General features: G+C 43.2%; 1 protein-coding gene across 2 annotated transcripts in view; it reads left to right on the top strand.

Moving 5' to 3' along the window:
* The window catches only part of KCNE4 (potassium voltage-gated channel subfamily E regulatory subunit 4), a 60401-nt gene that overhangs the window by 17052 nt on the left and 25072 nt on the right, over positions 1-18277 (top strand). Inside the window, exons 2-4 of one of the 2 annotated variants that reach the window (XM_084780452.1) lie at positions 7628-7818; positions 9141-9262; positions 13878-13993. The gene's annotated coding sequence lies outside the window, so the exon portion shown is untranslated. Of the gene's footprint in view, positions 1-7627; positions 7819-9139; positions 9263-13877; positions 13994-18277 lie in introns of those variants that run through there. The other variant, XM_084780453.1, reaches the window with a different exon arrangement.

Raw genomic sequence — 18277 nt, 5'->3', positions numbered from 1 at the left:
TTTTTCCATTTCCGTTGTAAGAGTGGACAGAAGGCTAAGAAAGGAGAGATGAGCTAGGGGAAATTAAAAGAGACCAGAGTGAGGAGAGAGCAGGCTGAGAGAAAAGGAAACAGACACAAAACATCTCTCTGTGTAATAGTCTTTCAGGGTCACAACCAGACAGAAAACTCCCCATCAGTGTTTGAAAGCGAGCTGGGGTTCCGTGCTGGCCGTGCGGCCAGGCAGTATCTAATACTGCTTCCAAGAGAGCGGACATGGGAGGTCTCCATGTACAAAGTTCAGAGGGAACTCAGGGGCTCACCCTCCAACTGTCTCTGCCTCTGCGTTCGGCTTATTTCCTTTTTCTCTCTCCAACACTTGGGAACCTCCCCTTCCAGCCCAAGGGGCTTCCCAGGGCCCATTTAGCCTTCTATTGGTCCCAATTCAAGTACTGATTATCTTCCCGTGAAAAGCTGGGTGTGACCAAATGGGAAGGCACTGACGTCCTCCAGGAATCACAGCGTGTCCATTTGTGTAGCCAAATAGGCCACAGTGCTGTTTATCTTCTTGAACGTGCATAAACTCAGGGGTTAGAGTTAGTGCGGTGACTTCCCACTCTTCAAGCACACTGCAGGGGGTGGGGGCGGTGGGGGACGGAGGTGGGGGTTGGGGAGTTATGCTCTAGCCCAGAGAAGAAGAGGTCATGGTGGAGGCAGGAACTGATGAGTTTGGCTGTTCTCATCATCAACAGTTGCCTACCCAGGAAATTGTGCTTCGATGTTCAGCTTCACAAGCAGATGCTGCCTTACTCCTGGGAGATTCCAGCTGTAGAGGATCTAAAGGCTTAGAGGGTACAGCTTCTCTTTTCTGCAGTCTTTAGAACAATGGCGCTGTTTTCAGGCAGCTGATCCCACAGGATCAGAGATGAGGGAGGGACTCAGCCTCCCCTTTGGTGGATGTGAGACGTAGTGCGCAAGGTAGTTTGGTCAAAGGAATGAGATTGTTATTTGGAAGAAATGTGGTGTGGGGGAAAAGCATTTCTTTTTTTTTTTTTGTTATATATAATCTATTCATATTACATCTCAATTGTTATCCCATCTCTTGTATCCTCCCATTCCTCCCTCCCTCCCATTTTCCCCTTACTTCCCTCCCCTATGACTGACTGAGGGGGACCTCTTCCCCCTGTGTATGCTCATAGAGTATCAAGTCTCTTCTTGGTAGCCTGTTATCCTTCCTCTGAGTGCCACCAGCCTCCCCTTCCGGGGGACATGGTCAAATATGGGGCACCAGAGTCTGTGTGAAAGTCAGACCCCACTGTCCACTCAACTGTGGAGAATGTCCTGTCCATTGGCTAGATCTGGGTAGTGGTGGGCTGGTACCACAGTTTGAGCAGGAGGGAAAAGCATTTCTAAGATGAGGAGCAAGTGGGAAGTAACGGTGTCCCAAGGCCCTGTGGGGACATGGCGGGAGCGGTGCTCACAGAACATTTTCCCGTGGGCTTGGGCATGGGTAGGCAGGGGCCCTGTCCTGTGCTTGCCCTCTCACTGCTGCCTCGGGCCTCTACTTCACTCTAGTGTTGATCCTAATGAAACTGTTCTGCTTTACCTTTCTTAGAGGTGGCTCAATTTCCTTCTTACTAAGGGAAGATACGATTTGAATATTGAAATAGTCAAATGTAGAGTTTAATCTCTTAATAGCAGGGTGTTCTGAGAAGGTAGCATTCAACTTTCATCAACGACATAGGTAAAAGTAGAAAAAAAATCATAGTTTCTTGGATCTCACACACATGGAAACATACTCACATACATTCTAACACATACACACAGACCTACACACACAAGCACAACACATGCGCATGCACACACATAAACATATACATAGACACACACCAACACACACACATACGCAGTACACATATACATATACCATCTCTCTCTCACACACACACCAATAGGCACACACATAAGACAATACACACTCCAACACATGTACACACCAACACACACACACACACATATGGACAGACAGTCAGACACAGACATACATCATAGCATATACTCATAAACCTTTTTCATGATTACAACGACTCTGGAGGGAAACTAGGAGATGCCTCCCTCATTCACTGGCTGTTTTGACCATCCCAGCTCCTCCATTGGGGACTCAACTGTCACAAGAAGTCAGAAGGTTTCCAGTTCTGTAGGCTCATAACAAACATAGTATAAGCATATGTGGAAATCTTTAGTATCTCTGCAACTTTAACTGCAATTTTAATTGGCTTCTGATTTCCCTTCATTTTCTGTTTTGCCAACGTTTGGGTTTTGAGAGTGCACCTGGCGCAGACCAGGTGCAAGGACGGTGCCATCAAGGATGAGATGCAGCGTCGAATCCTCTGGTCCTGACACCCATGTAAACCAACAGGCTACCCAGAGCTTGTGTTTCCACAGTCACAGCAGGAAGAAGCTGATGCCTTCCCTCATCAAGCAGGCTAATCTGTGGATCCTATGTGTGGCTGCGCCAGGAAGCATCTGCGGGCCTTTTGCCCATGAGCATTCCTGGCTGTCGTCTGTCTGAAGTTCATGGCTGAGGTGGTAGGACCACCTGGTCAGGGGCAGCCTGCTGCACCTCCTGGCGGAATCCTGGCTTCCCTCTCTCCTGTTTACAGAGCTGTGTCTGCTCAGCCTCCTGTGAGTTGCGAATACCAGGCAGTCCTTAGTCACGCAGCCGACAGTTCTGGTAATTTTCCTCTGGGAGAAAGGGCTGGTTGCCAGGCTCAGACTGCGTTCCCTCTGCTGTCCTCCCCACTGTCAGCTGATGAAATAGGGCTTTTGATTTCCTTTTCCATATATTCTCTGACACAGAGGCACTGGGGAAAGCAGGCTTGAAACTTCCACTGTGTTAGGCTGCTGCCCAGAAACAAAAATGTTAGACTCACTAAATACTAAAAGCATAATCACACTAATATACTAATGCTTATGAAGATGTTTTGCATGTGTATATTTGTGTATTTGTCTCCCCAAAGTATTACAATGATTAGGAGGAAAAGAATAACAGCCCCTCCCATGTTATCTTTATTTTCTGTACAAAAAACAAAAACACCATGAAGATCTTGGAGGAAAAAGACTGTGGTCCCAAATGTTTTCTCCTATACATTTGTAGGGCAGGTTTTTGTATATAACTGGAGACTTCCATTTTTAAAAACAAACACATTTAATTAATCTTTTATTTATGTGTATGGGTGTTTTCCCCTATACCTTTACCATGTGCACGTTTGGTGCTCAGAGGCCAGAAGAGGGTGTCATATCCCTTGGGCCTAGAGCTACAGATGGTTGTGAACTGCCATGTGAGTTGGAAATTGAACCCTTGTCCTCTGGAAGAGCAACCAACATTCCTAACTGCCGAGCTCTCTCTCCAGACCCATCCATTTTTTTTAATTCTTATTTTAAATTTCTGTGACTGTCAATTCATTGTCTTGGGAGATGCGATGGACTTTTGTAGGTTTAGGATGGCAAGCATGCACACTGTAGGTGGCATTTTAATCTAGGTTCCAATTCCAGGCGTATGATTCTGATGGGACCGTTGTCACAGTACCCAGCCCTACCTCTCACCTCTCCTTCAGGCTACACAGTGCTGATTTGGTTTACACAAGTGCCCTCTGTCCTGAGCACTATGATGGTACATGGACAAGCCTGTCACCTCAGCTGGATGAGTGTTTATCTACAGCCAGGGTTCTGAGACAAAAGTTTTGCATTTTGCATCTTAGAGCTAGAAGTGGACTAAAGAAAGATCTACCCCCCTACCATATGGACACAGTCTTTGTCTACCAAGAAGAGAAGAACAGAGTTGTCAGAGAACAGGGGTGCTGACTCCCATCCTGTGTGATTTTAGGGGGGGGGCAGCTGGCAAGTCTACTCAAAAGTTCCTATGTCACTGAGGTGACTCCAAATCTTCCCCATAACAGTTTCCTGTTCGAATATAACATTATAAACCGGAGACGAAAAGGCAAAGATGGTGCCCTCAGAGAATTTTAAATTAGCTTTCCTAAAGTATATTTTTGAGAAAGTAAAATGCTTTCGTCCTAGGTGTAGAGTTAAAGGGACTTTGGTACATATCTGCTCATGTAACCACCACACAACTGATGTAGTGCGTTTTGCCACCCCCCACCAAATTCCCCCAGGTTCCTTTCCATGCCACAGTTGGTTGGAGTCCAACTCCAAGCAGCTACTGATCTTTTTGTTGCCATACCATTAGGTTTTCTGGCACTATTAATTGTTGTAAATGGTATGGTGGTTTGAATAAGAATGGCCCCCACAGGCTAATGTATCTGACAGCGTAGTCACCAAGGAGCGGCGCTATGTGAAAGGATTAGAAGGATTAGGAAGTGTGACCATGTTGGAGGAAGTGTGTTTCAAAAGTCCACACCAGGCTCAGCCTCTCTCTTTCTCCTACGGATCAGAATGTAGAACTCTCAGCTAACTCTCCAGCACCATGTCTGCCATGCTCCCGGCCAAGATGATAGTGGACTAACTTCTAAAGCCTGTAAGCCAGCCCCAGTTAAATGCTTTCTTTTATAAGAGTTGCCTTGGTCATGGTGTCTCTTCACAGCAGTAGAACAGTGGGATAGTTCTATTTGTGCCTTTTCCCTACGTCTTCTTTTGCCTCACATTTTTAGAGACTTACCCAGGATATTCTGTATCTGCGCCTCAGCCCTGTCTATGGCTGGGTAGCAGCCCATTGTGTGGGCATATGATAATTAATGTGTGTATTCCCTCACTGATAGACTTTGGGTTGTCCCAAATGAGGTCACCGTGACCATTTCTGTCCTTTTTAGATATTTATTCTCATTTTTTCTTGGCTTTTGTTTTAAAAATCTCAAATTCAAGATTTTCTACTTCGGACTAGAATTGCTGGATAAGTATTTGTTCATAAAAATGCTGAACAATTTTTGTAGGTGATGGTTCCACCATGGTTGGGGCTAGTGGTTTACATTTCTACCAACAATGTGGGAGAGGACCACCACCAACCCTTCTAATTCTAGCTACTTTACAGAGTGTGGAGCTTTATCTTCTTGTAATCTTAATTTGGATATTCCTAATCTCAGGTGTTGGTAGAGTTTATTTTACCCTATTGGTAATCTCTGTAACTTCTTTGTGTCTGTAGGTGTGTGGGTGTGCATGTGTGTACCTGTATACTTGCTTTCTTTTTCTTTTTTGAGACACGATTTTTCATTGGCCTAGAGTTTCCCAAATAGATTAGTCTGCCCAGTCAGTGAGCTTCAGGGACCTTAGCCCTCAGTCAAGGCAATAAAGTGAGTAGGTCAATAAACTGATAGCTAGGTCTGTGGCAGGGTTGCTGATGCAGAGAATATTTCTTTATAGATATGGGAGGGGCATTAGATCCTCTCTTGATATTGCAACCAGCACCCCCTCTTGTGAGTCTTGGGATGTACTAAAAAATATAAGAGGTGGAAGATTGACTAGGCATGTGATCTCGAGTTTTATAAGTCTAGTGAGGTAACCACGTACCCATGTTCTGAAATTAACCCCTCACCTATGCTCTGCAGATAACACCTCATTCATGCTCTGCAGTTAACCCTCAGCCATATTCTCTGAGTAACTCCTCACCTATGCTCCTGTAGGTAACCCATCACCCACACTCTGCAGGTAACCGCTCATCCATGCTCCTGTAGGTAACCCATCACCTGTGCTCTATACTAGAAAGTGGGAGTGTGCTTTCTACTTACTCACTTTTTGGTATGGCATGATATGGCAAATGGTTAGAGAATGGGAAGGGAAAGAGCAACTGGGACACACTCTTCCCTCCCTCTGGGGACCACATTCCTCTGGTCAGAGAGGAGGATTCCCTTCCTACAGAGAGCTAAAAGCTGCATGGAGCTCAGAGTGCTTGTGCATGCCCTGGGTGTGCACAGACAGGCTTTAGACTGCCCGAGTTCAGGCTTGGAGAAACTTGAGGAAAATGTGCTACTTACCACAGTTCTGGTGACACTTTGAAATCTCTTTTCTTTTTCTTTCTTTCTTTCTTTCTTTTCTTTTTTTTTTGTCTTTTTGAGACAGGGTTTCTCTGTGTAGCTTTTTCCAGCTTTCTAGTGTGGTGCCCACAAGGAGAAAGGGTCCTCAGTAGCAATCACGGATGGCAGATGCTCAAGGAAGCTGTATTTTAAGGTCATGGAGGAAGCTAGAGATGTAGCATTTGGGAGACTGTCTGCCTAGGAAGCACATGGCTGGCTCTTGGTTAGATGCTCAGAACACACAGAAAAAGAAAAGTTCAGGCTTGGAGAAACTTGAGGAAAAATGTGCTACTTACCGCCACTCTCGCGACAATTTGAAATCTCTTTTCGTTTTTGTTTTCTTGAGACAAGGTTTCTCTGTGTATCCTTGGCTGTCCTGGATTCCCTTTTAGACCAGGCTGGCCTCAAACTCACAGAGATCCGCCTGCCTCTGCCTCCCGAGTGCTGGGATTAAAGGTGTGTGCCACCACGCCAGGCGGCTACACTTTGAAATCTCTGTCTCTTCCTCTATCTGCTTCGTAACATCTTTGGAAAAGTGTTCCATGCATTCTTTCCTTTCCCTTCATGAGAGCAAAGGAGAGGGGAGGCTTCTTCCTCCAACTTCACTGCAGTAATGATCTCTTATTATTTATTTTGTTAAGAAAAAAAAATTGTGATCCTAAGATTAATTATTTGTTCCAGTTGACTAATTGAAGAATCTGAAATTAAAAGTCTTGCTCCCATTGCTTTGAAGCCGTTAGCTCCTGTACTTTTAATTACTAAAAGTGAATATTAACCAACATTTATTTATTTATTTATTTATGTATTTAACAAATATTTATTGAGCACATATGCATGTGGCTATGTTGTACATGCTGAAGACAAAACATGTGACTATCGTCTAGACTGATTTATTTAAAGTAAAATTTGCTAGAGAATTTAAGCACACACATAGGAGCAAAGGAGGAGAGAAACATATTTATTATAGAAACTATCATTTGGGCTGGTGAGATGGCTCAGCTAGTAAAAGCACTTGCCACCTGGCCCAGCGACCTGAGTTCTGTCCCTGGGACTCACATGGCAGAAAATCACTGCCTCCTGCAAGTCATCCTGTGACCTCCACGTGAGTGCTATAGCACAAAGCCCACGTACACACGTATGAGAAATAATAAACAGACAAAAAATAAGTGTCAATAAAATATCATTTTGCTTGACCCTTGAAAGGCAAAGGCTGCTTTATTTTCACATGGTATCAGACCGTACTGGAATAACAGTGTTCACGGTCTTAAGCAATAAAGATTGCTAACAGTACAAAAGGCAACCAGAAGAAATAGTCTAGGAAGTGGGAGAAAGAGATAAATCGAGATAACCAGATGGGGAAACACATAATGCAAGGACACACAGGCACTAATGATGGCGATGATACTGGGAGAGGAAAAGAAAGACTCATGAAAAAGAAAAAGAAAAAAGTCTTTCATCTGGGAATTCAAAATTCAACCCTTTAACTTCTGTCACTAGTGTTCTCTTTCCACATGTTCTTGAATAGCGAGAAAGAATTGAGAGAAAGTCTATGGAGAAAATGGGAATTCTAAGATATCCATGTTACACTTTTTATAATGGTTTTCCTTCTGTCTTTCTATGTAGGTGTAACCCGGCCCATTGTTGGCCATTCTTCTGCAAGAACCCTCAACCAGCTGCAAATGGCTCCCTAAGCAAGCTGGGCCAATCTTATGCAGGCCAGTTCTTTCTTTGATAGATGAGGTCATAGGCTCAGGCAATGCAGTTAAGAATCTTTAAATCTGGATACACCAGCCTATATAAATGGTTTAAGCCAGGTGATGAGCCAGTTCCTTTAGGAGAGTAAATATATATGTTAATAGCAAAACCTAATGCTTAGATTTATTCCCCCCATAAATATTTCAGAGTAAAACTGGCCATATAAGGAAAAAGGACAATGTTGTTGGCTGCTGTTACAGATACATGAAGCCTCACTCGGGGACCATGTCCCTCCTTTTCTGGTGGCCATAGCAGTGGCTGTGATGTCTAAAGTAATTCAAGGGGCCAATTATTGTGGCATTGTTTTCCCAAACTTTCAAAACATTGAAAGTTGGAAATGTGCTTTTTAGAATTATCAAGGGATCTCTTTTCCTCCTCCCAGTCCATTAAGATCCAGGAAAGGGAACAGAGAAACCCTTCATTCATTGGCCATTTCTCTATTAGCTTGGCCTGTGGGAGTACCACATCATCTCTCTCTTATGATCAGCTGTGGTGGTGGGTGGGAGCATTTACTAAATCATATGCAGTCATGCTCCATCTGTGACACTTTAATTGTGGCAGCTACCGTCCTTGTCATTCCTTACAGGTAACTATAGCAATGGACACTGCTGATGAGCCTGAGCCTACCATTATTAGAGAAGCGGCAGTCTTGTCAAATACATTTAATTGGGATGTGTTGTGGGGGAGGGAATTTGCAAAGCATGTGACGTCAGCATTTTCAGGGTGCAAATAAGGATATTTTGGGTGTGGAAAAAAAAAACCCAGAATTCATCTTAACTCTGTGGCATTTGCTCAGTAGGGACAGCCAGGGGCAGAGAAGTGGAGACAAGGACACATCAGTCCAGCTGGCCTTTCTCTTAGAGACAGCAAACGTGTCCCTCTTTCTATGGGTGAAATATGCACAGTGGCTCGTTTGTTTCTCGCAATACTTGGAAAGAACTCATGATGAGCACATTCCCAGATGAAAGGTTAAGCAGTCACACAGTGTCTGGCCAGGCCTCACGTTGGCTTTTTCTTAGCCTTCCCAATGAGATACGTGCAGTTTCATTTCTTCAGAGTCTGACTATTTTGACTCTGTTTAACAGTATGGCTATGCCAGGCAAGGCACAGGGCTTTGAGAGAGCAGTGTATTCTGGGTACATTTAGTATCATGTTTGGATTAAGAGAAAATGGTATGAAGCTGCTTCTTGTAAAAATGGTTAAGAGACACCCAGGAAGAAAATATGACAGATTCAAGGTTGGGAAGGCTTTGCTGATATGCCCTCATGTGTCTCTCACAGTATTAGGTATATTCACATGTATTTCCCCGCTTAAATAATCTAATGTCATTAATTTGAAAAATATTAATTTAAAAAGTTTTAAAATTATTTTTATTTTATAGGTCTGAATGTTTTGCCTGCACATATGCCTGTGCACCACAAGCATGTTTGGTCCCCTCAGAGGCTAGAAGAGGGCATCAGATTCCTCCTGAACTGAAGTTACAGGTGGTTCTTGTGCCACCAGGTAGGTGCTGGGAACCCAGGTCCTATGGAAGAGCAGCCAGGGCTCCTAACTGCTGACCCCTTTCTCCAGCCTGCCAAGGATCAAGGCCAGAGAGATTCTTGCTATTAAATTTATATGCATAAATCTAAAATATAGCATGTACTTCTTGATCCAGGGAGGTAATGAGCAAGGGATAAAAATGACTCCATTCCATTGAAGATGATCAGAAGTTGGTAATGAAGAAGAAAGCAGAGACAGGTCCAACCAATGTGTTTTGGGTTACCCTGTGGAGATGTTTTCTCTGTTCTCTCTAAGACTTCATTTTCCTCCCAGGGATGGCTTCCTCTCTGCTCACAGCACAGAGAGCATCATAATCAGCCCTGAAGAAGAAATGGTGTCAGGTGTTGCTTGTTTTCAGGCGACTGGGTTTTCCTCACCTGAGCTGCGGTCCAGGGACTCTCCGATGCCAGTGACTACTTAAGATTCAATCCTGGACCCCAGGCTGTGTTCATTTTACTGTAAGCCCCAAGGCTATCTGATTTCCTTGGGGCTCAGACCCCAGTGCAAAGAAACAAGGCATTGAGAAGTGTCCTTCACTCCTTCCGGCCTTCCTGGAGAAACGTCCAGCAAGTTCCCTGAAGATGCCGAGTGTTAGGTTTTGTAAGCAGAAGAGTTGACTTGGAAGCCTGGTTCCCACACTCTCCCCGCGGCCTTGGATGATGCTCCCTTTCCTCCTCTTCTGACCTCTTCCTGGACATTGAGGTCCATTTAAGCATACAATGAACTAGAGCAAGTATAAGGTTTCTGTAAACATTAAAACATGTTTGCTCAACTCACTATTGGGAAGAACTAGACAACAGGATGCTGGAGCTGGGAAAGGAAAAAAGGGAGCCCAGTGGTGGGGTTTGGAGAAGAGGGCTGTTGGGAGCAGAGCTGCATCTTCGGACAACGTATAACACAGCTGAGACCTTTTTCCACTTGTGCCATGTGTGAGGTTGGGAGAACGGTTCTGGAGGAAGGATTGGAGCCAGGCTGGCACCGTTCAATGTTGTGGGCCCAGTGAGATCTTCGCTGGGGGTGATATTACTCAAAGGTCTAATATTTTTTGAAATAATTAGCCAGGCGCGATGGTGCATGCCTGTAATTCCAGCACTCAGGGAGGCAGAGTCAGGCAGGATCTCTGTGAGATCAGGGCCAGCCTGGTCTACAAAGTAAGTCTAGGACAGCCAAGGCTACATAGAGAAACCCTGTCTCTAAAAACAAAAAAAACCATTTTATTATTTCATTTTTGAAAATTTTATATGTGCATACAACGTATCTTGCTTATATTCATCACCGCTCTCTCCCTCCAGCTCTCCCCACCCCCACCCCCCCACTGTATGACCCATATACCTCCTCAACCAATTTCATGCCTTTTAAAGAACAACCTACTATTATTCATTTAGATCTGCCCACGTGTGAGTGAATGCATGTTATTTAATAGGCACAGCTGAAAATAGTTTTGCAAAGTTCTCTTATTACTCCCAACAAACATGTGCAGAGCAGCTCTTGCTGTTCTGTTCCACATGTGAGGGCGTTCCAATAGATACATGTTAACCAAGTGAGAGATTGACAGTCATCTCAGTGCAAATTAAGCATATTTGCTTGCTGTTGCTGAGGATTAGAATCAGCCTTTCAAGTGTTTCTAAGTGATTTGGGCTTATTGATGGTGGTGTTCTACGGGTGGTTAAAAAAAAAAAAAGAGACAGAACCTTTATCTAAGTTGTAGTATCTGGCCCTAAAGCTGACACCCACCCACAGAGCCATATTTTAGAAAAGTGACTTAAGAGTGGATGGTACCAATTCATATTTCCCCAAATATGAACAGGTTATATGTAGGACATCAGTGACAAGCAAACCAGGACAGTCAGGAGGGTGGGTCCCTAGCAGAATTCTGGGCATACTGCAAGACTCAAGACTGTTTGTTGAATGAGCGATGACCTGAATGATTGTTCTGTTTTATGCAGTTAGAAGTCAATGGTTCGTAGGGTTGGAGGACCCAGCGGACTCTTTCTGGAGAAAGTGGAGGAAGGTGGAGCTCTGGGGCGTGGCAGGAGGGGAATGCCAATAGACAACGTGGACAGTGGGGGAGGCACGGCATCTTAACAGGCATCCGACACTCCGCCTGCTCATTGCCTTAGCTTTTTCCTTTCACAGGACTCAGCTTTCTTTGACTTCTAGGCTTGGCTCTATTGCCAATCAGGAAACCCCATCTTCCCTGAATACGATATAAATGACTGACACTTTTTATCCTGGTCAAAAGCTCTCTTCCTGCAAAGTGGGTCTCACTTGGAGCAATCCAGAAGATGGCGGCTGAGCTGATGAACCCTGAGAGGAGTGCCTGACATGGACTCTCTTTGGAACCTGCTATTATCTGGATCACTCACTGTAACGTCTCTGATTTGCTGGCTTTTCTAAACCTGGATCTTCTGCTTTTCCTTTAAAATTTGTTATTTTAAAAATTTATTTATTTATTTACTTAGTGTGTGTGTGTGTGTGTGTGTGTGTGTGTGTGTGTGTGTGTGTGTCCATATTGGAGGCCAGAAGAGGATATTTGAACTCCTGGATCTAGAGTCACAGGGAAGGGTGTGAGCTACTGATGAGGGTGCTGGGAACTGAACTTAGTACCTCTGCAAGAGCAGCAAACACTCTTAACCACTAAGGCATTTCTCCAGGCCCGCGTCTGATTTTTAAAATTCATATATTAACATTTTAATATTTTCCCCTTTTAGCTTCAGATAGTCAAAGTCCATTCCTATTGCTCACAACCAATCAACCCTCACTGACCTGGCACTCTCCCTCTTTCGTCACTAGCTCTTTGATGTGCTGTTGGTCAGTAGACGTGTGGTTTGAAGAAGAATGTCCTTGTCTTAGTGAGTGTTTTATTGCTGTGAAGAGACACCGTGACCACAGCAGCTCTCATAAACGAAAGCATTTCCTTGAGGCTTGCTTATAGTTTAGAGGTTTAGTCCATTATTGTAATGGGCAAGAGCATGGCAGCATGGTAGACATGGTTCTGGAGAAGTTGAGAGTTTTACATCTGGATCTGGAGGCAACAGGAAGAGAGAATCACCTCAAAGTTGTGTCCACCACACCCACCCAGTGACATACTTCCTTCAACAAGGTCACACCTCCTAATCACTCTCAAGTAGTGTTACTCCCTGATGACCAGACATTCAAATATATGAACCCATCTGGTTCATTCAAACCACCACAGTCCCCTTTAGGCTTAGATGTTTGAATACTTGGTCCCCGTTGGTGGCCTGTTTGAATAGGTTTAGGAAGTATGGTTTTTATGTAGGAAGTATGTCGTTGGGGGTGGGCTTTGTGGCTCCAAAACACTCTCTGCTTCCTACTTATGATTGGAGATAGAAGCTCTCAGTTGTTCCTGCTACCATGACTGCTACCTACTGCCACAATTCCCACCATGATGGACTCTCACCCACCCAGAACTGTAAGCCCAAATAAACTCTTTGTTCTATAGACTTCCTTGGTCATGTTTCATCGCAACAGACAAGTAACTAATGCATCGATGAATACGGACTGCTTTTCAGAGTAGAATCCCCTGCACTTTTCTTAAGAGCACACCATTTTTTCCCACTACCTGAGTCATAGATTGAATATATCAAAACCAATGGGGCTTCTCTTTATAACCCAATTTTCCCTTCTTACAGATGATTCTCCAGAAGTTTCTACTCCAAAGGCAGCTGTGAAGGTCCACAGTCAATACCAATTCCCTCAGATTCTTGACAATAAAGATATAATCTGATTTAAAAAAGACAGTGTTAATTATATAGCTGTAGCCAGTGGTTTTTATAAAGTATTTAGGTATCTGCATCTGTGCATTTCTGTTGCAGCAATGTTAATATTTTTTATTTTTTCTCCAGCCTCCTTATTTCTTCCCCTTGGCCTTATCTACACCTCTTTCTTAGCCTTCACTAATTTTTATCCTTTCTTCCTTACTTAGAACACTTCAGTGTTTGCTTCTGAAGAATATTAATTAAAACTGTCCGCCTGTTTTCTTGTGAATCCGGGGAGAGCAGCATTTTTTTCTACCCAAGGGAAATTGAAAGCATGACAGAAGTCTTTAGTAGCTGTTATATAAACAAGATAGGACTAACGGAACAGACTGCAGTGGCCTTTGCCAGACATGGAAGCAGAAAGAAACAACGTATGCCTGTCCAGGCCCCAGCCATGTAGACTGCTTTTTATCAACCATAGCACAACATGAGAACAAAGAGAACTTCCCTGGACAGGAAGTTCTCTGGTGGGACACCTGGGCCAGCACTTGCTTCTACAGGGTTCAAAGAAATAGAGGGAAAACCTGGAAAAGACCTCCATTTTAAAATGGAGAATCTGGGAGTGATTCTTAACAACTTTATTATCTCATGGGCTAGGAATAAGTTTGTCCCCAGCTAGACAGTAACTAAGCATTAGCTTTAGCATGGGGCAAGGAAATCTGCCCTTCTGACTGCAGGTGAGCCCTGTACAAGCACTGTGTTCTTTGACGCTTTTCACACTTGTCTCTTCTGCCCGTCATTGATCTACATTGCACTCTTACTTCCTGTCATGAATTCCTACTGGTCTCCTTTCTCAGGCTGCTGCTGCTCCCAGAGCAAGACAGACCTGTATTCTAGTCACTCGCTTGAATTGGATGCTGCACACACTGAGAAGGACCCCCTGGCTTGTTGGCGAGATGCTGTTCTCATCACAGTATGTGTTTGACTTACTTTTGATTTTCCCCTGGACTTCTCATCTGAGACTATTCAGAATGAAATATGAAATATAATTCCATTCTGCTATACAATAATTAGCCTAATAGTTTAACTGCATTATTATTAGAATGATTGGATTACAATGGCACACATTTTGGGTATTTTTGGTCAGGATACTGACTTAGATAAATCAACAATGTTTGTATGATCTAGTCCGTCACAGACTATTTCCTTAAATGTGCTTGACAAGGTGAAAAGGAAAGGTAGCCAAGTCCAGTCCTGGTTACTGTCTTCTCTGATGTACTGTACCTAATGTACTTATCACTACATAATGTGTCAAAGTGATCCCATGGTACTGGGTCACCATGGAAACCTGATGGATACCTGAGAGTGATGGCTATATAGCCATCCTTAATTCTCCCTGTAACAACATTTTTAATACGCTAGGGACAGAGTCTACAGCAGAGATGAGATTACTGAATGCAAAGTGCTGTTAAAGGCATGTCATATACTGTAAACACCAGCTATTGTTGCCAGAACAAAGTCTCTGAGGATTATTTAATGACTCAAAATATAAATAATGATTCTTTTTCTTTCTTTTTTCTTTTTCTTTTTTTTTTGAGACAGGGTTTCTCTGTGTACCCTTGGCTGACCTGGACTCACTTTGTAGACCAGACTGGCTTCAAACTCACAGCGATCCACCTGCCTCTGCCTCCCAAATGCTGGGATTAAAGGCATGCACATCACACCTGGATTATGAATACTTTAAAAAGATTATCTAAAATACATATTTTTAAAAAATTGTGTGTGTATGTGTGTCTCTGTGTGTGTGTAAACACATGTGTACCACCGTCTGTTTATAGAGCTCAGAGGACAACTTTCGAGAGTTGGCTTTCTCTTTTTCTCTCTACCATGGGATATCAGGCTTGCTTGGGAACCACTTTGGCACCGAGCCCATCTCACTAACCCACATGGTTTTGAAGATCTCAGGTAAAATAAAACCATCCTTGGTTTCTGTCCCCTAGAAAATGGTATCTAGATGGAGCTCATATCTATCACTGTAATCACTTTCATTAGTTGTACATCACTGAGCCCATCCCATTATCCATCCATTTAGTCAAAACTATGTATTTAGATATCACTGTACTTATCTGTGGTTATATTTATCATAAAAACTCTTTTTCCTAATATTTTATAAAGTGCCTGCTATTTTCAACATAGAGGCATGATTATAATTTTTTCTTCTCGTGCTATATAAGAAAAAATAGTTGTAATTAAAGGAAGAGTCACTTCATTTCTCTTTTCTACATTAAAGAAACTTCTAGATGATGCAGGCAGAAACAGATGGGAAGTTGGTAGTCAGGCTCCAGTCTTGTGGAGTTACAGTGTCATTCTTTAGAGGATTCAACAGAGCTAGAGTGAGGAAGAGGCAACAGTTCAGACTATTTACAAACTAACCACTGAAGGTCAGTTGATTTATTTGTGTGGTGTACGTTTAAGATTATTCTTGCCTGTGGAATTTTACATCGATAATATGAGTGAAATGTGAGACTTGGCCAGTTGTAAATCAAGTCTAATGCGGATGTAGTGTGCAGTGCTTCCAACACTGAGAAGAACCACCATGGCTTGCTGGAGAGATGCTGCACAACATTGCATACATAATAAATAAATAAATCTTTAAAAAATTCAAGGTCACATTCACCACTGAGACATTTTTAGTAGATTTGATCAATGGCAATTTGTTTTGGCTTTTTCCAAGTCTTAAACAAGGGGAAGGACGAATTCTTATGACTTATTGAATGTGATCAGTTTTAAATTGCATACTAGATGAACCAATGAAATCATTGAGCTGGGCAATATGGGAAAGTATCAAACACAAGGCAAATTTTACTTGGAGGCCTGTTTTTACTTAGGTACTTAACAGTATATCAACTACCCTTCTGGTCAAGTTTAAGTATCAAACACAGCAATACTTTGTCCAAAGCTCTAGAAAAATCTAGCATCAGAATTTAAATGTTCATCAACACTTAAGATAAGGGATGGTGACTTTTTTTTTTTTTTTTATAATTTAAGCATTTAGATTATGATTGAACACTGCTTCCTTTAAATCAAACTTCCTTTGTTGTGGTTGACCTGGAGCTACTATGCATTCAAGTGGTAATTGCTTGTCCCCTGAGATCTTTACTGGTCTACGAACAAATGCTCACACACACCAAGTGATGCTGTGTAACTTTGCCTCCAAATTATCCCTATTGGCCAATAAAATTGCCTGCACCTGGGCTGTGCAGAGGAGAGTTAGGCAGAGTTAAGGTTTTTGGGCTTGGAGGGAGAAGCATCATCATGAGAGAGAGAGAGGGGGGGGGGGGGAAAGAGAGAGAGAGAGAGAGGTGCAGGAAAGGGAAAGATTGCCATGGGTTAGCATGAGCAGGAAGCAGGTGGCTGGGAGGGCCTTGCCCTGAGGATCAGGCATGAAGGAGGGAAGCAGCCCAGATGGAGCATGTGAAAGTGTTTATGGGAACTTTAGATGGAATGTGTGGCTAAGAGAGAAGAAAGTGGCTTAGGGGGTTAGTATCTGCCCATCCCCAGTGTTTAAGGCAGATTAAATATCTAATAGGTATCTGCCTTTTGTTCATATGATAGCAGGTAAAATAATAACCACTACTTTAATAATCATATGAATAATATTAAATATTAATAATCCTTTTCAACACTCCTCAAGGGAAGTTCTCTAGGGAATAATTTAAATGTCATAACGATTGAAGAGATGTTTTTGTCATTTAGTGAGGGAGAGCCGGCAGTGCTTAACTTTCTCAATACCCAGGACTCCTACAGAAATAAGTCCTCTCCCAGTCTTTACAATTCCAGAGGCCCAGTAGGATGCTCTATACTCTAATACCTTAGGACAGACTGTATTTAGGGAGAATGCTTTAAGAGATGACTGAGTTCAAATGGGCTTATTAGAGTGGTTCCCAACTAAATATGAGGGGTGTCTTTGTAAGAGGAAGGGATTAGAACCTGTTCAGAGAGACACCAGGTGTGTCCATGAGAGGGGGATGGCATGGGAGCCATTCACAAGCCAATGAGAAAGGTCTCAGAAGAAACTACGCCTGCCAATATTTTTATCTGTGGACTTCCAACTTCCAGGATGCCATCTGATAAGAATTTTTTCTTTCATGGTTTAAGTCAGCCTTGGCATTTTATTATGGGCACCCCTGGAAAGTGACATAGCTTTATTTTTGGAAAAGTCATAGCCATGACGCTCAGACTGTTTCTGACATTCATGCCTTCATCACAACACACATGTAGCTCTTGTCTCCATGGGAACTCTACATACAGTGAAAGCATCTTTGCTGCGAGTATTTATCTCATGGTACTCCTATTATTTTACTATAAATTAGCTTTATGTTTTCCATTTAAGCTTATTAGGCTGGTATGTAGATAGGATTGGAAACTACACATATAAGGAATTTATGGTACCTGCACACTTGAATCCAGAGCATAAAGGAGGCATTTCAAAGTATTTCTGATGAACATAAACTGCTGGGCTGGCCTGACGTTGAGAAGCAGAGCTTTATATAGGCATTAGAAGAGGGAAATTTTAGTTAGACTTTCTTTTACTTGCTGAGAAGGAATCTTCCTGTTGAAACCAGTGATTCCCAGACTTGGGTACATGCTGCGAATAACTCGATACCTGGTCTCATATGGAGGAATGCTTTAGTTGGCGTCTAGCCCAAGCATCAGGTCCTGCGTAAAGCTCCCTGGGTGTTGCGAATGTGGACACAGGCCTTACATCACTCTGTAGGCTTCAAACATGCTTGGGAATTCTTTGATATTCCTTTTAATAAAAGGCAGATGTAACTGCCCTTGACTATAAGGCAGCCTGATGACTCATTGCTAACCCATAGGAAATAGTGGGAGTGTCCCCCGAGACTTTCAAAGTTTGGGACTGAAAGGCAAACACTGGATCCTCGATTCGTTGTCTCTTCCATCTATCTATCTTGATGCCTCATTGAGCAACTAGGAAAGAAGAGCAAGGCACAGTAGAGCTTCTATCTGGGCGGGATTGTGTTTGGAGGCAAAGTGCAGATAGAGGCTGATGTCCAACGAGTGCCAGCTGCCCCATCCTCAGATGACTTATGAGGCTCGGGCACCACTTGTTTCCCAGAATAAAGCTCCAGGATGACCTCTGATTGTGACCATAGACAGACACTGAGAAAGAATGGCCCAGAGGAGCCATCTGAGAGCTAATTTGAGCCGGTTGTTGTATGAAGTAAGGGGGAAG

Source organism: Acomys minous (genome assembly GCF_964271855.1).
Source record: "Acomys minous genome assembly, chromosome: 4".
NCBI lineage: Eukaryota > Metazoa > Chordata > Mammalia > Rodentia > Muridae > Acomys > Acomys minous.
This window is presented reverse-complemented; position numbering and strand designations above follow the sequence as displayed.